General features: G+C 40.8%; 1 protein-coding gene across 1 annotated transcript in view; it reads left to right on the plus strand.

Annotated features, from left to right (window-relative positions):
• Positions 1 to 17,142, plus strand: part of ENC1 (ectodermal-neural cortex 1) — a 39,240-nt gene that overhangs the window by 2,288 nt on the left and 19,810 nt on the right. The window contains exon 3 of the mRNA XM_075019909.1: positions 2,032 to 2,137. The gene's annotated coding sequence lies outside the window, so the exon portion shown is untranslated. The remainder of the gene's footprint in view (positions 1 to 2,031; positions 2,138 to 17,142) is intronic.

The following is a 17,142-nucleotide window of genomic DNA, read 5'->3' on the forward strand; positions in this document are numbered from 1 at the left end:
TTTGCCAGACATATCTTCTCTTTTACCCTGGCCACTTTGTACAGATTTATTTTTAAGGACATCCTTTATATATCAGGGGTATCCAGGCACCTATTAGATCTAGAAGGTTGGAAACCCACGACAGCCTAGAAAACCTGTGTGCAACCACAGAGTGCTTGAATTATGGGCTTAGCACCAGCTGACTTCCAAGTATGTTTGTTGGCTGAAGAGAATTTCAAAATGGAAGAAGATTATACAGGAGCTGTGTGTGAGCTACACACTGAGAATGCTGGTACTGATGTTTACATACACAAGTAATTAAGGACGAGAACTAACCAAAACAGGATGTTTAGCTGATGTAACTTGAAGAAAACTCACAGGCCAAAACTGCTTCAAACAATAGCAAGGACAGTTTGTAAATGGATGCACGTCAGATACATGATTAGTGATAAGTGGGTGAATGAGCTACAAAGCAAACTGTGGACACCGTGTATATAATATACGCACATTGTTTTGTAAAGGGAATTGTGGTTTAGGCTGCCAGCCTCACTGTCTGTTACTGTCTGATTAGTGTTTCAGTGTTTGCTATGTTGTTTGACTACAAGAAAATCTGAATGATTCTGTTACTGAGGCAAACCTGTAGCTTCAGTATTTCAGCCCCTAGAAGCTGTGAAAAACATGTTGGTAGAAAGCACCAGCACATGCCAGATGCAGAAGCATTCTAGTCTACTGGCTGGCTCTAAAACTCCTCATGGTTTTTTGTTGATTTGTCTTTTTGCTTACAGCTGTCTGGGAATTCTGAGATCTGGAGTAGTGCTGAGTCTGGATTTGGGGGCTTCAGACTGATGGGAGTCTCCTGTTCTGGTGGAGCACTGCTGCTCCCAAATAGATTGCTCTGGGGTCTTTAGTTTCATCAGCCCTGGTTCTTCGGTCTCCACCAATTGAAATGAGATATCAGAGTGGGGGAAAGGGTGAAGCAAATAAGGGCTCTTCTACAGTCTGTTTTGAGTAATGATTTGTGCATGATCAATACCTGCTGATTTCTCAGACCACTCTGAATCACTGAACAGTTTGGCAGGGTAGGACATGGTGGAGCTGTCCTGGATTAGAAGTGAGGTAGTCAGCAAATGAGTCACTATTTTGAGCATGGAGGAATAAGGACTATTCAAACAGAAGGAGAATTTCTTATGCTTCTAGGACCACTTCCCTAAAGACCTCCAGATCTTTTACCACCACAGCCCAAATGTTCAAGTAGTTCTGGCCTTCTGCTAAATAAAGTTGTCCTTAAAAATTGCTCCAGTTGTTCTTGACTTTCTACTGGGCAGGCTTCCTCACAATTATGCACTATAGTCTCCAGCCCTTTATCTGTCTGGCTTCCTGCAACTGCATTCTCTCAGTCACGGAACTGTGTGCTATTAAATGGTCTTTTAGTGCAAAACTTCTAATCATGTTAGAGATCCTTTGTACGTATATAGAGAGGGTGCAACTCAAGTGGGGAGAGGGGACTCGGACAGAAAATCTTGTGAGTCAAAATAAGGACAGGGAGAGGTCATTCACCAATTACCACCCGGGGCAAACCAGACTTGACTTGGGGAGGAATTAATTTAATTTATTACCAATCTAACCAGAGTATAATAATGAGAAATAAAACCAAATTTTAAAAACACTGTCTGCCTGCCCCTCCCTTCGTACCAGGCTTGACTTCACTCCCAATTTTCTCTACCTCCTCTACTCCAGCAGCACAGGGGCACAGGGAATGGGGGTTGCAGTCGGTTCATCACATGTTATCTCTGCTGCTCCTTCCTCTTCAGGGGGAGGAATCCTCACTCTTCCCCTGCTCCAGCGTGGGGTGCCTCCCACAGGAGACAGTCCTCCACAAACTTCTCCAATGTGGCTCCTTCCCACAGGCTGCAGTTCTTCATGAACTGCTCCAGCGTGGCTCCTTTCCACGGGCTGCAGTCCTTCAGGCACAGACTGCTCCAGCGTGGGTCCCCTGTGGGGTCACAAGTCTTGCCAGAAAACCTGCTCCAGCGTGGGCTCCTCTCTCCACAGATCCACAGGTCCTGCCAGGAGCCTGCTCCAGCGTGGGCTTCCCACAGGGTCACAGCCTCCTTCGGAAACCCACCTGCTCCATCATGGGGTCCTCCACAGGCTGCAGGTGGAGATCTGCTCCACCGTGGACCTCCCTGGGCTGCAGGGGGACAGCCTGCCTCACCATGGGCTTCCCCACGGGCTGCAGGGGAATCTCTGCTCCAGCACCTAGAGCATCTCCTCCCCCTCCTTCTGCACTGACCTGGGTGTCTGCAGGGCTGTTTCTCTCACATATCCTCACTCTTCTGTCCAGCTGCAGTTGTGCAGTTTTTTTCCCCTTCTTAAATGTGTTCTCCCAGAGGCACTACCACCGTTGCTGATGGGCTCGGCCTTGGCCAGCAGCGGGTCCATCTTGGAGCCAGCTGGCATTGGCTCTGTCAGACATGGGGGAAGCTTCTGGCAGCTTCTCAAAGAAACCACCCCCACAGCCTCCCTGCTACCAAAACCTTGTCACGCAAACCCAGTACACCTGGCTGCACAGCAGCATTTTTTCATGGAGGTGACATCAGGCTCCTAAGATCTCAAGAGAGCAGAGTATATCCACATGAGCAGTCTGGTGAATCAGGAAGAGGTGCGGTACAGGAAGGCACCTGCTAATATGTTATGAACCAAAGGTAGACCCACACAAACATAACTACTGTACATTTGTTTGAGGTTAAATTACTGCCACAGCATCTTAGTCATTTATCTGTTGCATCATTGTAGTAAATTACACATTGAAGACATGAATCCTACTACATCCCTTGCTTTATACTTGACTAAACTGCCTGTGTGTACAAGCTCTAAAATGGATGTTTTCTAAAGAAGCACCTTGTCAGCACTGAACATGAACGTGACAGAGTAATTGAAATGGCCCAGAAACACCTAATAGGAGTCTCTGCACAGTATCTGAGGCACAGAACCCTTGCAAGTTTTACATGTTGGAGACTTGTTTAATAATCAAAGAGGATGAGGTCTATACAGAGAGGTAATTATTTTTTTCTTTCTTTTTTTTTTTTTTTTAATTTTTTTTTTTTTAATTAAACCTAGCAATATTACGGGGAAAGGGCAAAACCTTTTCCTTCCTTCCGAAGCCTTGTCTTCGGCAGCAGGTGGTGCTATGCTCTCACTGAATCAGCATTTGGCGCTCATTCCTAGGGACATCACCCTGAAAGTGGAACTACAGGGATGATGGAAACAGGAACTAGTCTCGTCTGCACCTTTTATTAGCTGATTAGAAACCGTCCCTGGATTCCACGTGCATAGTTTTTTGCCGAGTTCCTCCATGCTGTGCATATTTGGCAAAATAAATATTGTATTTTGTCACTGAAGAAATTCATCCAAATCAGATGCCTTCTTCGTGATTACTTGTATTCTGAGTAGTTAACATTCAAATTTACTGATTACAGATTCCAGGATAATAGTTAATTGTGTAATTGTTGCAGCTCCTGAGACAGGGCAAAATTCAGTGCACAGGGGTAAGCCCGTACTCTTTAAGGACACTAAAAGAATTTTGTGGTAGCAAAAATGCTAAACCAGCTATGTTTAGAGAGGCAAGAAAAAAAGTTATTATTTCTCAGGACCTGAGTGGATCTAGTTGTGTTCCTGCCCCTCTCCTCACTGAAAATGTTAAACTTACGATGAGTTCAATTGCTGGGGTCTTGGAAAACTTTGATCTATTTCTCCTAATGATTTTACTCTGTACTAAAGTCCCCACTAAACAAACACACACAGTGGTTTCAAGTGGAGTCCCAGTTCTCTAGGGATGGTATTGCTGGGTCTCTTGTGATGGGATGTCCAATTTGTGGACAGTACAATTTAGTAGGAGAGGATGACAAGCTTACAGGTAGAACTTCAGAGAGACTTTGAGAAACTTAAGGATGGGACTAACAGAAAACTCATGAACTTCATTGATGAGAAGTGTGGGGGGGTAGAATAGGCCTGTGCATCAGTACAGGCTGGTTAGTAACTTCCTTGGTGCAGCACTGGAACAAGCTATCTGAAGGGGCTATAGTGTTTCATCCATAGGGACTTTTGAGGTTGGCCAGGTAAAGCTGTGACTGACTTCATCTGGTGTTGGTGTTAATCCACTCCGTGCAGAAGTCCTTTCCTGCCAGTACTCTTTGATCAATGCTGCTGTGGCTTAGTGCCAGCTGAAGTAGATCTATATTATACAGTTAAATTAAGTATATGCACTGATTAATGTTGTAAATGTGTGTGACATCAAAGTTATTAGCCACAGTACCCTAATGATATTGTCTTCTGTCCTCCTTGGATACCCTTAACTAGGTTCAGCTGCTCTATGCCAGCTGGCCTTGCTGTGCCTCTCCCTGCTGCAGCTGGAGAGAGAGAGCCTGCAGCTTCATTGTGACTGTGCCTTGGGTAGGTAGGGTGTAGGAAAAGCTGACTTTGACATGGAGCAGAGCTACTGCTGCGTTTATGTGGTCCTGGAAATGCAGTAAGTCTTGGGGGGAGAGCAGAAGAGAAGAAAAAGGGTGTGTGTGTCACTCAGTGCTCCAGGTTTTCCATTGAGGTGAAGCCCCATAAGTCAAGTTCTGGCTCAAGAGCAGTCAGATCACCTAGCAAGAGAAGTGTTAGCAAAAGGTGAAAGGCAGAGACGCTCTGAAAACGTTTGGAATGCTTGTGTTAAAGTATCTATAAGGTATCTGTATGTCCAAAAGCACAGATAGTGTTGCCTACCCCTAATGTGTTGTAGTCTGTTGCCGAACTAGATCTGGTGCATTGTTCATTGCTGCCAAATTGTTACTGGTTTTCCATTATTTTAAAACAGGACTGTAATCCTGAAAAGCACCAAGCTGCGTGCAGGGTAGTCTGTTAAGAAGAAAATAATCTAAACCCTTTTTTTTCCAACGTCAAGTACAGACTTCTTAATGCAGGTTGTAGTGAATGGGGGATATGGAGGAAGGAGGTATGAATTAGCCTCCTTAGTCTCATTTCATTTTTATCACAAACTTTGATTACAGAAGAGGCATGCTTTATGGAGCAGTAAAGAAGCCAGTGGATACAAACTCTTCCACTGGTCCTTATAAAATGAAACAAGAACATGTGTTAGGATTACAGCATGTATGCAAACAGGACCCAGAGTACATACAAGGCAGACACATTTCCTAGTCCAGAAAACCAAAGGTAGATGGATATCCTTTTTCCCTTGGATTTCATGAGAACTGCAAAAGGAATACCCTATGGTTTAGACAATAATATAGGTAACAGTATATAGAAAAATCCCCCCGGGGGGGGGGCAAACTTTGAAGATACTGTTTTGTTTTTAACAACACTTGTCTCTCTCTTAGACAATAGTGTTGTAGTGAAAGCTTGCAGATGCTTTCAATAAAAATTCATAGTGGGACACAGGTGAATGCATTACTCTAAAGACTGAGGATGTTTTGTTCTGATTTAGCTTGGGATTGTGCCATTTCTGTGACTTGGTTAGCATGTTTTTGGCTAGCATGTTATATTTGGAGAGCTGTGTCTCCTTTGCAGAATGTTTGGAGACCTCCTAACATAAACACTGCTATTAGTGTTTATAGTCCTTATGTTCTTAGCTTTGGGAAAAAATCCATTTTGAACATAAAGGTGTAAATCTTGTGATGTTTGTAACAAGCTGCTTGTTTTGAATTCTCTTACTATTACATGTTTACATTTCTGTAGTCAGTCAAGTTTAATTTCATTCTGTTGGATACGCTATAGACATATTCTAAGTGACAGATTTCATCCCTAGAGGTGTCAGAATATTTAGCAGTGCAGAGAAGCTGAGTTGTTTTTACTTTCAACAGCAGGAATCATGCAGAGTCTCAAGATTAATTTAACCAGTGCTTCTCTGTGGGATCCCAAAGGGAACAATTCACTCACATTTCCAACACAAAAACGTTGCAGAGAATGTACAGGATATTTTTCTTCCAGCACTGCACAAGTGCATTGTCTCTCTCTTCTTGGTGGTGTTTGCACACAGTGTATTTCTGCAAACTCTGCCTTCTTTGAGCAATCCGTTGTACAACTGGAATCTGACATGCTTTCTGTCCAGATTGCTTTCCATTTACTTTAAGAGAACAAAGAGTTTGAAAGAGAAAGGGGAGGGAACACATTAGTGATTAGGCTGATGCATACAGTGAGAAATATTAATTACCTCCTTAGTCTTATCACAGCTATCTCAATCATCACACACAAATCTTTTGAGAGGAGATGTGAGAACTCTCCTGGCTTTGGCCACAGACCACCTGTGCTGTGCTACTCAATCTGTAATTCTAGGTGTCCTGGTCTTGTAGTTAGCAGTACACTAAACCATAGGTTTTCTGACTGGTTCAAGGGGCCTGCTGAAATGCTAATCAATAAGCCAGTTACTGGAGCTGTCTTCAGAGAAGAGAGCTAATGGCTGCAGCAGGACAAGCCTTAACCTGAGAAGTAGGGTGTGTTATTGATGATTATCCTAACTTTATTTCTGAGGAATTATCAGTGATGGTGGAGTAACCATCATATTTTTTTCTGGTGGAGTAACCATCATATTTTTCATGGACAGGATGATGAATATTTTCCAATTTTTTGAGTCCTGTCTAAGCCCTGGGTCTTGTTTATAGTCTATGTTGGGTTTCAGGTAAATACAAGTTATGGGGTCATGGTATTCACAGGACTGAAATGAATTTTACCCTCCCAGCCATTATGTATCTCAAAAAATTTGGAAATGTTTTCTAGGTTTGTAGTGGTTATAGTGCAAACCTCTTTCAAATGTTGGTGTTCAGTAAATCTGAAGAGGTGTAGTCAAATTAATCATTTAACTGGGAAGTCAACCTTAGAATCACAGACTGTAGCATCCAGGTTTCTCTGAGACACTGTTAGGACTGCCTCCCTTTACCTGATCATTGAGATGTTTAGGGTGGTTTTTTTTTAAATGGCTGTGCTCTTGGTTGTGATTTACTAAAAAATAAAGTATGGTGTGAGAAGTAGTATGTAATTTGAAACAGGACCCACAATGAATTGAGGAGAGGAACTTTTGGGGTTTCAGTGCCAGTATAGGAAATGTTACAGGACACAAAAGAGCCTGGGGTTAATGTTACTTCTTAGAAACAGAAGTTATGAGATCGTGTTATGATGCCATTTTGAATGGGACTGTAAAGTAAATTTACTATAGTCATTCTAAGTTTGGGGGTTTTTTAGGGATAAAATCAGAAACTTCACACTGATACACCAAATATTTTAAAACTTAGGGTGTTTTCATTTGGTAACCTTCACATCTCTGTATAGCTTGTACTTCACTAAACCAAATCCTGCATTTAATGAAATGTACTTTCATTACAAGGAAAACTAACGGCTACTGTCCAACCCTTACATTAATGCCTACTTTCTAGTAGTGCATTCTTACAACTGCTTCATTTCTACCTTGCTGTGCTCAAACTAAACCTAGCCCTGTCTCTTCTGGCATCTTGGTGAAACACCATTTTTATGACATAGTGTCTGCTGCTTTTCCTTTCCTTTATGCGCTCACTTACATGCCTTTTCATCCCCTCCTCTACCTCATACTTTTACTAATGCACTAGAAACCTTGCTTTTGTGGGGGACCCAAACAAGCTTTTCAGATGTCATCTGGCTCCTTGAGGACTGTTGCTTTCATTTCAAATAATGTTTGAAAACACATTTCTGTTCCTTACAGAGAAAAAAAAAACCCAAGAAAAATCCCACAGCCCAATTCCAAATTGGAGGAATTAAAAGATATTAGTTTTCAGTGTCTTCAGAATTTTTAGCTAACTGCTTGATATATTTTTGGATATGGTTATAGTTACCAGCAACTTTTGTACTAATGGTTTCCATTTCATTTCCATTAGTTTCTTGCTCTGTTTTTTGTAAATATGACCTGCAATTATGTGCCATTTACTGCTGGAAGAATAAGTAAGTGCATATTTAAAATGCAGTCAACTGAAATTTTAGTCTGAAATTGAATTTTTAAGTGCATCTCTTTAAACATGATAGCACTGATGATTCAGTCACATGACTTGCCATTAACTGTATCACAAACATTTCCTGTAGCTTAACTCACTATCCCTGTCCCATGCCCTCTTGAAATAAATTGACTTCCAGCAACAGTTTTGACAATACTCTTGTCTACAAGTAATAAAACATCTGGAAATTAGGCTAGATGGATAAAACAGTTCCATGTAATAATAGGTATCTGGCATTCATACAACCTCTGTATAATGCATGTTTTTTATGGACCAGATGTGGTATTTATGTGTTATGAGGAACAGAGGCATGTTCAGTCATGCTTTTTATTGCATTTAAATGCAAGGTATATTTTAATAACTCTCAAAGGGAATTGTCTCCTATTGATTAGAAACTGTCAGTGTGTTAGACATAAACCTGAAAAAGCAAATGAATCTGTCAGAAAACTGTAGATGTAATTTAAGTTGACATTAAGCTGTATACTTATTGTGAGCTGGCTTAAAAAAGAAAAAGAAAAAGGCAACTAATAAATTTCTACTTATTCCTCCAGTGAAGGTGATCTATGAATCCTTTGATCTAAGAGTTGTTTATTTCTTTACTAGGACTGTGTTCTGTTACATTTACAGGTCTATGAAATAATTATTCTTTTATGTTTATTCTTCAGCCTTTCACATTTTCTCATTAAGACAACAGCTTTGCATAAAAGCCAGCTGCATAGTCTCAATTTTTAGAGTCTTGCATAGCATTTTCAAGTAAGGTGAATTGAACATCTATGGGGTGGAAAAGGGATTCCACTGCACCCTGTCCATCTTGCTTTTGTCATTGTTACTTTCCAAACAGCCCTGAAAAGCATGTAACTGAGCTGTTCTCTCCTCTACACCTTTTCTTTGTCTAAGGTTTTTACTCTTTTCAGCCTGAATCATCACTGCTTTTTCAAGAATGGCACCTACAACTTTCTTTCATTTACCATTCCCATTTGTGTTGAGCCCATTGAGCTCTGTCTACATGAGATGATCCTACAATATTCTACATTTGCTGTCATCCTTCTGTTCCATGTCCTTTTCCATGATTATTACCTGTAGAAGAGCTGTCAATGTCAAATTTCTCTTACAGCTTCTTTAGCTGTTTTTTTTACTCTGCAATACCTCCTCAAACAAATAAATCCTCTACCTGTGTATTTCCAAATATGTTACAGGTTGTTTTAAAGCAAGGGCACTGAGGCCAGCTTTGACAGGTGTCAGTACCAGAATACCACTGTAGTTCTTCTAGTGCATCTCTTCTTCCCTTAACTTTTATTGAAAGGGAGGAAAGGCCTGCAGGAATGCTGGCTTGGCAGCGATGAAATCTTTTTTTTTAACTTTGTAAGAGGACTCCAACTAATGCAATAATTTGCTTAATTATCTTCTACAGTAGTGAAGGCCAGAAATCTTGAAGCCATCCTTGAGCCTGAACTGATTTTTAAGCCTGCTACCCTCCTTACAGTTTGCTTCTGTGTCACTGACCTCTCACAATCTCTACAGCACTGCCAGGCTTCTTCCTTGCTTCAGGTCTGGCTCTGCTGAAATTCTTATTCATTCTTGAATCATTTCCTGTCTCAACTATTTCAGCTCTTTCTTTTATAGTTCTTCTAAATCCCTATACTCTTAAGCTTCAGGAGACCCAGAATACTATGCTTAGACTATTTTTTCATGAATATTCTCCATCCATCCCTCCAGCCAGGCATCTTTGAATTCAGGTTCAACATCAAGTTCCTGCTTTTCAGAACTCTCACTGGATTTGTATCTCCTTTTCCAATTTGGAGTCTGTAAGGAGCAGAGTGAGTATACATGCTTCATTCAGTGTCAAGAGCGAGGAAGGCAAAAGTAAGCCATGGCTTAGAGAAAAAGGCCTGACATTCAAGTCCGAGATTCAAACGGTGTTTCTGTGAAACCCTTGGTTGTAGTAGTAAGTAAACTGTCACATATGAATTTACTCATAGTCTATAGCCCTGACAGAGCGGGACTTAGGCACTAGCATGTCTCAGCCTTAATGTGTAATTGAGATATGAGGGACAACATGAAGTGGTTCCATTAGGAAAAAAAATAATAATTCTAAGCCAAAATATTGGAGTGCTCTCAAAGCCCAAATTGGAACCTTTTTTTTTTTTTTTTTTAATATATATTTGTCCCCCCACTGTTTTCAGGTAGACTCAACCTGCTTGTGCCTGACATCTTTATCAGCCAGTGAGGTTATCCCAATATGCAAGACATACAGCAGGCACTGCAGGAAACCAGTGTGGTCAAACAGAGACCATCTGACGGAGCTCAAACACAAGAAGGAAGTGTATGGGAAGTGGAAGACAGGATGTATTACCAAGGAGGGGTACAGAAGCATCACTTGGGCATGCAGGGATGGAATTAGCAAGACGAAAGTTTGGCCAGTATTGAAGCAGATAAGGCATGTGAAGTGCAACAAGAAGGGCTTCTGCAGCTATGTTGGCAGCAAAAGGAAGACCAAGGAAAATACGGACCTGCTGCTGAATCAGGCAGGTGATCTGCTAATGAAGGGCATGGAAGAGGCTGAGATACCCAATGCTTTATTTATTTCAGTCTTTACTAGCAGAATCTCCTGCTAAGCCTTCCAGGTTCTGCCAGTTTGTTCTATCTTTTTGTCAGTGATCTGGATGGAGGAGTTGAATGCACCATTGGTAGTTTGCTGATGATACTAAACTGGGAGGTGCTGTTGACTCTCTCTTGAGGGACAAGAGGCCTTGCAGAGGGATCTAGATAGATCAGAGCATTGGGCAATCATCAATGGGATGAAATTTAACAAGAATAAATGCCAGATTCTGCACCTGCACAGGGTAATGCTGGACACAATTACAGACTGGGAGGGGAGTGGCTGGAGAGCAGCCCTGCAGAAAGGGATCTGGGGGTGCTGGTTGGCAACAGGCTCAACATGAGTCAGCAGTGTGCCCTGGCAGCCAAGAGGGGAAACCCCATCCGGGGGTGCATCAGACACAGTACAACCAGCTGCTCAAAAGAGGTGATTGCCCCGCTGTATTCAGTGTTGGTGTGGCCTCACCTTGAGTACTCTGTGCAGTTCCGGGTCACACAACTTAAGAAGGATGTGAAGGTCCTTGAATGTGTCCAGGGGAGGGCAACAAAGCTGGTGAAAGGGCTGGAAGGCATGTCCTGTGAGGAGTGGCTGAGGACTCTGGGTTTGTCTAGTTTGGAGAAAACGAGGCTGAGGGGTGACCTCATTGCTCCCTATGGCTTCCTGAGGAGGGGAAGTGGGGAGGGAGGTGCTGATCTCTTCTCCCTGGGATCCCCTGATAGGACGTGTGGGAATGGTGCAAAGCTGCGCCAGGGCAGGTTTAGACTGGATGTTGGGAAGCATTTCTTTACCAAGAGGGTGGTCAAACATGGGAGCAGGCTTCCTGGAGAGGTGGTTGATGCCCCAGGCCTGTCAGTGTTTAAGAGGCATTTGGGCAATGCCCTTAATAACATGCTTTAACTTCTGGTCAGCCCTGAAGTGGTCAGGCAGTTGGACTAGATGATCGTTGTAGGTCCCTTCCAAGTGAACTATCCTGTTCTGTTCTATTCTAATAAGCTTTCTCTGACTACTACCAAAGTTTAGAGGAGAGAGATACTACCCACAGTAGAGAAGTATCAAATTAGTAAACACTTAAATAAGCTGGATATATACAAACCCATGGAACCTTGCAACCATGGAACAAGCAGGAACCTGTTCAACAACAAAACCAAGTGTGAAGTCCTGCACTTGAGGCAGAAAAAAACATGCATTGGTACAAGCTGGGCACTGACTGGTGAGAGACCAGCTTTGCAAAAAAGGACTAGGCCCCTCAGTAGATAGCAGGTTGAACCTTAGTCAGCAGTGTGACCTTGCAGCAGTGAAGGCAAACAGCATCCTGGGCAGTATAAGCAAGATCATCATCAGTGGGTTGAGGAAAGTTAATATCCTCCATTCTTGGAGATTTTTCAAAATTTGCCTGGAGATTTTCAAAAGGGCCACAAGTAACCTGATTTAACTGCAAAAGTAACCCTCCTTTGAGCAAGAGGTTGGACTAGAGACCTCCAAAGACCGTTTCCAGACGATATTCTATGATTTTGACACAATAAAGAAGATAATCTGATACACTTTAGTCAGTTGAGAAATCTCAGCTCTCAAAATTAATTTAATCACTTAATGGGGAAGTGCAGAGTAAATTCTATGGAATGTATGGAGTTTATATTCAAAAGTGCTGTGTATATAAGAAAGACTTTAGATTTGAAATATTTTTAACTTTCTGTGTATTCATTAAATGAATGAATGATTGATCCATTAATACATATCAATGTAGTTACTGATACACACACCTCCCCAAGCCCCTAATCTTTAGTGTGAATATTTAATTTATTGTGATAATTTCATTTAGAAGTACAGTGTGGAGCCTGAGATTTGTGATCTGAAAGCTATGACTATAGACAGTCTCAAAGAAAGATGTGACTAAACACTGATTCACGATCCAAAGAGCTACCGCAATATAACTAAAAGGCATTTGTAACCTGTATTGCTCAGTATACTGAGTAAGGTCTGTTGAAAAGAATTCCAAGATTTACTGTGAAGTATTTTGGAGAAAAGCTTTTTTTAAGTGATAAAGAAAACCTTACAAAATATCAAGTTTCAAAAAAAAAAAACCCCAATACATTTAAAGTGAACTGTGGATTTTAAGAGCTGCAGAATGGTTTTGATTGCAGTTAAACAGTAATATTTTCTTTGTATAGACCCCAGTAACAGATGTTGCTTTCTTTTTTGGCAGTCTGTAAGTAATCTCTTTTGTTCAGTGAGCTCTAAGGCTTGTGTATGGTATTTGCAGTTCAAGTTGTGAGAAGAAATGGTCAGATCATGTTATTTAACTCCTGCTTCTTGTGGTCATTAGTTACTCGTATTACTTGGGATGCTTTGGGTAAATGTTCTTCATAGTCCTACTATGAATAAATGGTATTAGAAACAGACAATACTAATCCATAATGCCTTTTATTATTATAATTTTCAACACTATGTTTGGTCAGCTGAAGAGTGCTTAGAAAGCCAGCTTCATTCAAGTCTATTGTGCAGATAGGGGGAATGTGCAATCAAATGGCACTCCATGCTTAGAACTGCCTCTACTGATGCTGATGGTGCAAAATGGCTTTAAAGCAAACCTCTGGATGGAGGAGACTTGTGCAACTCACATTTCGAGTTCCTGAAGTAGCACACACGTACTGCCATTTTTCTGCTTTCCCTCCCTGAGGGCTATTGAATGTAAACACTGTGAAAAGAAGCCTGGAGGTGGCTTTTTGCCTTGGCTGTAGCTGGAACTGGAGAAAGGGAAACAAAGAGAGGAAGACAGTTTAAAGCCGTATCTGTCTACTGCTTTCAGTTCTGCCAAGAGCTACTGTGCCAAGGTGCCAATATTTTAAGAGGATTACCTAATATCATTAGCCATATGTTTTGTCATATGTAGATTTACTATTTTTTAAAAAATAATCAGACAAAAAGACATGTCAGTCAAAAATACATACCTCTAGGCAAAGAGTCTGCAGTAATAACTGCACATTTTTATAAAGCTCAAGTTGATTTTCTGATGAAAAATAACATTTGGATTTTTTTTTATTATCTTATGTTTTCTTGACACTTCATATTAGTTATGCAGAATTATATGACATAGAATCTACCAATGTCTAATTTACAGGCTTTGCTATTCATAAGGACATGGGAAAATATCTAGGTCCTGAAAGAGGGGGGAAAAGTCAGAAAATAGGCTTGCAGAAAAGAGTTTGATACTACATGTGTGATTGTTTTATCACACAAATGTTTTAGTTTTTCAGTTCAGAAGACAGAATGGTTTGAAGTCTTTTAGAGTAGTGTCTTCCAACAGAAGAAACATGTAGCGAATTTGGTGGTTTGCTGAAGGTGCCTGATTCTGTTGATGGCAAAGGTAAAGGGTAACTTGTTTCTACTTCACTGAAGGCACGATTGGATGCCTAATAAAATTACCGTGTAATACAGCGTGATTTGCAGTTCCTGCTTAGGAAGCGAAGGAATAAAATAGCAGAGGCATTGAAGTTCACTGGCAAAACTCCCATTGACTTCACAGGAGCTGGGTTTTAGTCTTAAATGAATAAAGTTGAGAAAATGTGCTTCAGAAACTTTGAGTTAATCTGTTGGTTCAGATCAGGGTAGAGTGGACAACTATGCCTGCAGGCATTACCATGTCAGATCTATCTTTTCATGGTTCTGGGATTTACTAAAATAAGTGGATCAGATAGGGGGTGTGGTACCAAAACCTATCGGCGTGGAATCTGTGCAATCCTTCCAAAATCAGTCCATTACCAGGGTGTGACTGAGTATATTTTGGCTGTGCAATTGGCAGGCTCCCCTCTCTGCAGCTCCTTTTACCTTTATGGACAAACACTGCTAAGCTAGGAGGGCAGCTAAGAGAAATGTATGTTGTTAACAGTTAGGACACAGCCTGAATGCACTATGCCAAGATGGAGAAAGACAGGAATGTGCAAAGAGAAATAAACATATGCAGAAAACAAGAAAGGAAAAAATGCCATTGTCATGAGTTCTTTAAGAATGCGTTTATCTATAAAGAATAAGTAATTGTACCATAAGTAATAATAAAAGAGGGAGGAGGGATGTATTTAAAGAGGGAAGGGTGGAGTCAGCTTTACATTTGTGAGCCTAGGTAATATAAATGCATGTCTGTTTCACTAAACGTAATTGCTTAGCTCTGTAATAATTAGTGAGACAAAACCATGTCTCCGATCTTCTGTCTACTGTCTTCAACAAAGTCAGGATTCACCCAATCCCTTTTCCCATGTCTGATGTTTGTTCATGATAAGGGATTGCCTAACAGTGAGTTTAACATCATTTCTCACGAGCTTTGGGCAGTTTCTTGCCCTGTCTGGTGCCATGTGCTTGTGTACCAGTCAGACAGGGAGGGTGTTAGTGTCTCGCCCTGCCTGCAGCGGTGCTGACTTGGGGCAGGCATCTGCCACCTCCCTGCAAGTGAGAGTGGGGAGATGTGGCTGCAGAACTTAGCCCAGACTTGACGACTGTCATGGTTTAACAAGAGGTGTCTAAAGCATTGTAACTAGCAAGCAAACTGTTAAATGTGATGGTAATTCCACGGTAGTAGTTGTGGTGCTGTAACTATAACACTAGAAGAAGAATGAAGGTTTCAAGATATTTCCTCTTCTCACAGCCCTTGTTGTAGTAATAAATTATTAACAAATCTTTTTCTTTTGGTCCCTTAAAACAATGGATTGGATTTTTTTGAGCTTATTTCTCATACAGGAGTATATCGGGGTATTATGCTGAAATATATAGAACATTTAGGATAGACTAAAAGGAAGAATTGGAGAAGTTAAGGGGTCTAAAGACTGGTCCTTGTTTAAATTTACTCTGAAGATCATGGACAAAATTTTATGCTTTATATGTGGATGGGCTGGCAGCCCTGTGTTATAAATGTATTTTCATTTCTATAGTCTGTTTATGGAGATGCATTAGCATGAAAAAGCTAAACTACATTGCATTATTTATGTTTTAGAAGTTCATGTTAATGTTATTTGGTAGAAAATAAGAAGTAGGAACTCTAGAAAATTTAAAAATTATTTGCTCTCAGACAACACAGCTCTCTTGCAGAAACACATCTTCACTAGACCTGCTCAGAGAAGCAACACAAAATAATTTTCTTTATTGATTTTATAAAAACTGTATGGAATCTGCTGAGTCAATCATAAAGGAGAATCCTATGATGGTTTTTGGGGGTTTTAAATACTTCTTTTTTCTTTTGATCTGACTGTGATCTCGGAAAATCAATGGTATTTGATGAAACCACTTAGGATTTTTGTACCTCAGACATTTTGTACCTCAAAGATTTCTCCCCATTTAATATACTGGAATCTCAAGGACCCCAGCAGAAGGAAAGCTTCTTGAAATGTACTTGAGCAGAAAAGAAACTGAAGTCTTTCCAAAGTACCTTAGTCCTAGGAGCTCAGGCAATCCTCTAGGCAAATCTTAGGATTCTGTTTGCGTGTGCACACAGCTTTCATTTTCATGAAAATCTGGCCATTGTATTAACACTTATTGAGGTTTTTTATGTATTTCCAGTCTTCATATGAACAATGAACATGCGAAATTCGCTTGAGAAATTTTTGAAGCCAGATTTCCAAATCTGATGAATTTTCATGTAATTGGTCATCCATCCATAAAAATTTCATTTTTATGTTTCTAGCTGAGAAAATGAGACTACACATATACAAACACAAGTTCTGGCCCATAAGCTGGGCTTGTGTATGTGTGTGCGTGCCATGTGTACTGGCATCTCACACAAGCTACTGAGCACTTAAAGATATCTGCTTAGATATTTTGGTGAACTATTACTTTTGAACTACAAAATTCATTTATGTGTGCTTGACAACTGCTGTGTGAGACCACTGTCTTGAGGCTGCCAGCCTCTGCACCCATCTGTTTACTGTGATATGACAAAGCTTGCAAGTATATTTCTATCCAGAATACTTGTGATATGTGCAGTTTATCACAATAAGCAATGAATTTCAAAGATATCTAGAGTACGTACTAGTGAGAATCTTCTAATTTTTCAGCCAGCTGTCATGGTTTAACCCCAGCCAGCAACCAAGAACCACACAAGCCCAGTGGGATGGGGGAGAGAATTGAAAAAAAGTAAAACTCGTGGGCTGAGATAAAGACAGTTTAATAGGACAGAAAGGAAGAAAATAATAATGATAATAATAAAAAATTACAATAATAATTATAATAATAATAAAAGAATTGGAATATACAAACTAAGTGATGCACAATGCAATTGCTCACCCAGTTAGTTCCCAAGTAGCGATCCATCTCCCCACCATGCAACTTCCCCCAGTTTATATACTGGACATGATGTCATATGGTATGGAATACCCCTTTGGCCAGTCTGGGTCAGCTGCCCTGGCTGTGTCCCCTCCCAACTTCTTGTGCCCCTCCAGCCTTCTTGCTGGCTGGGCATGAGAAGCTGGAAAATCCTTGACTTAGGATAAGCACTACTTAACAACAACTAAAAACATCAATGTGTTATCAACATTTTTCTCACACTAAATCCAAAATACAGCA

The sequence above is a fragment of the Buteo buteo genome, chromosome Z (genome assembly GCF_964188355.1).
Source record: "Buteo buteo chromosome Z, bButBut1.hap1.1, whole genome shotgun sequence".
Lineage (NCBI taxonomy): Eukaryota > Metazoa > Chordata > Aves > Accipitriformes > Accipitridae > Buteo > Buteo buteo.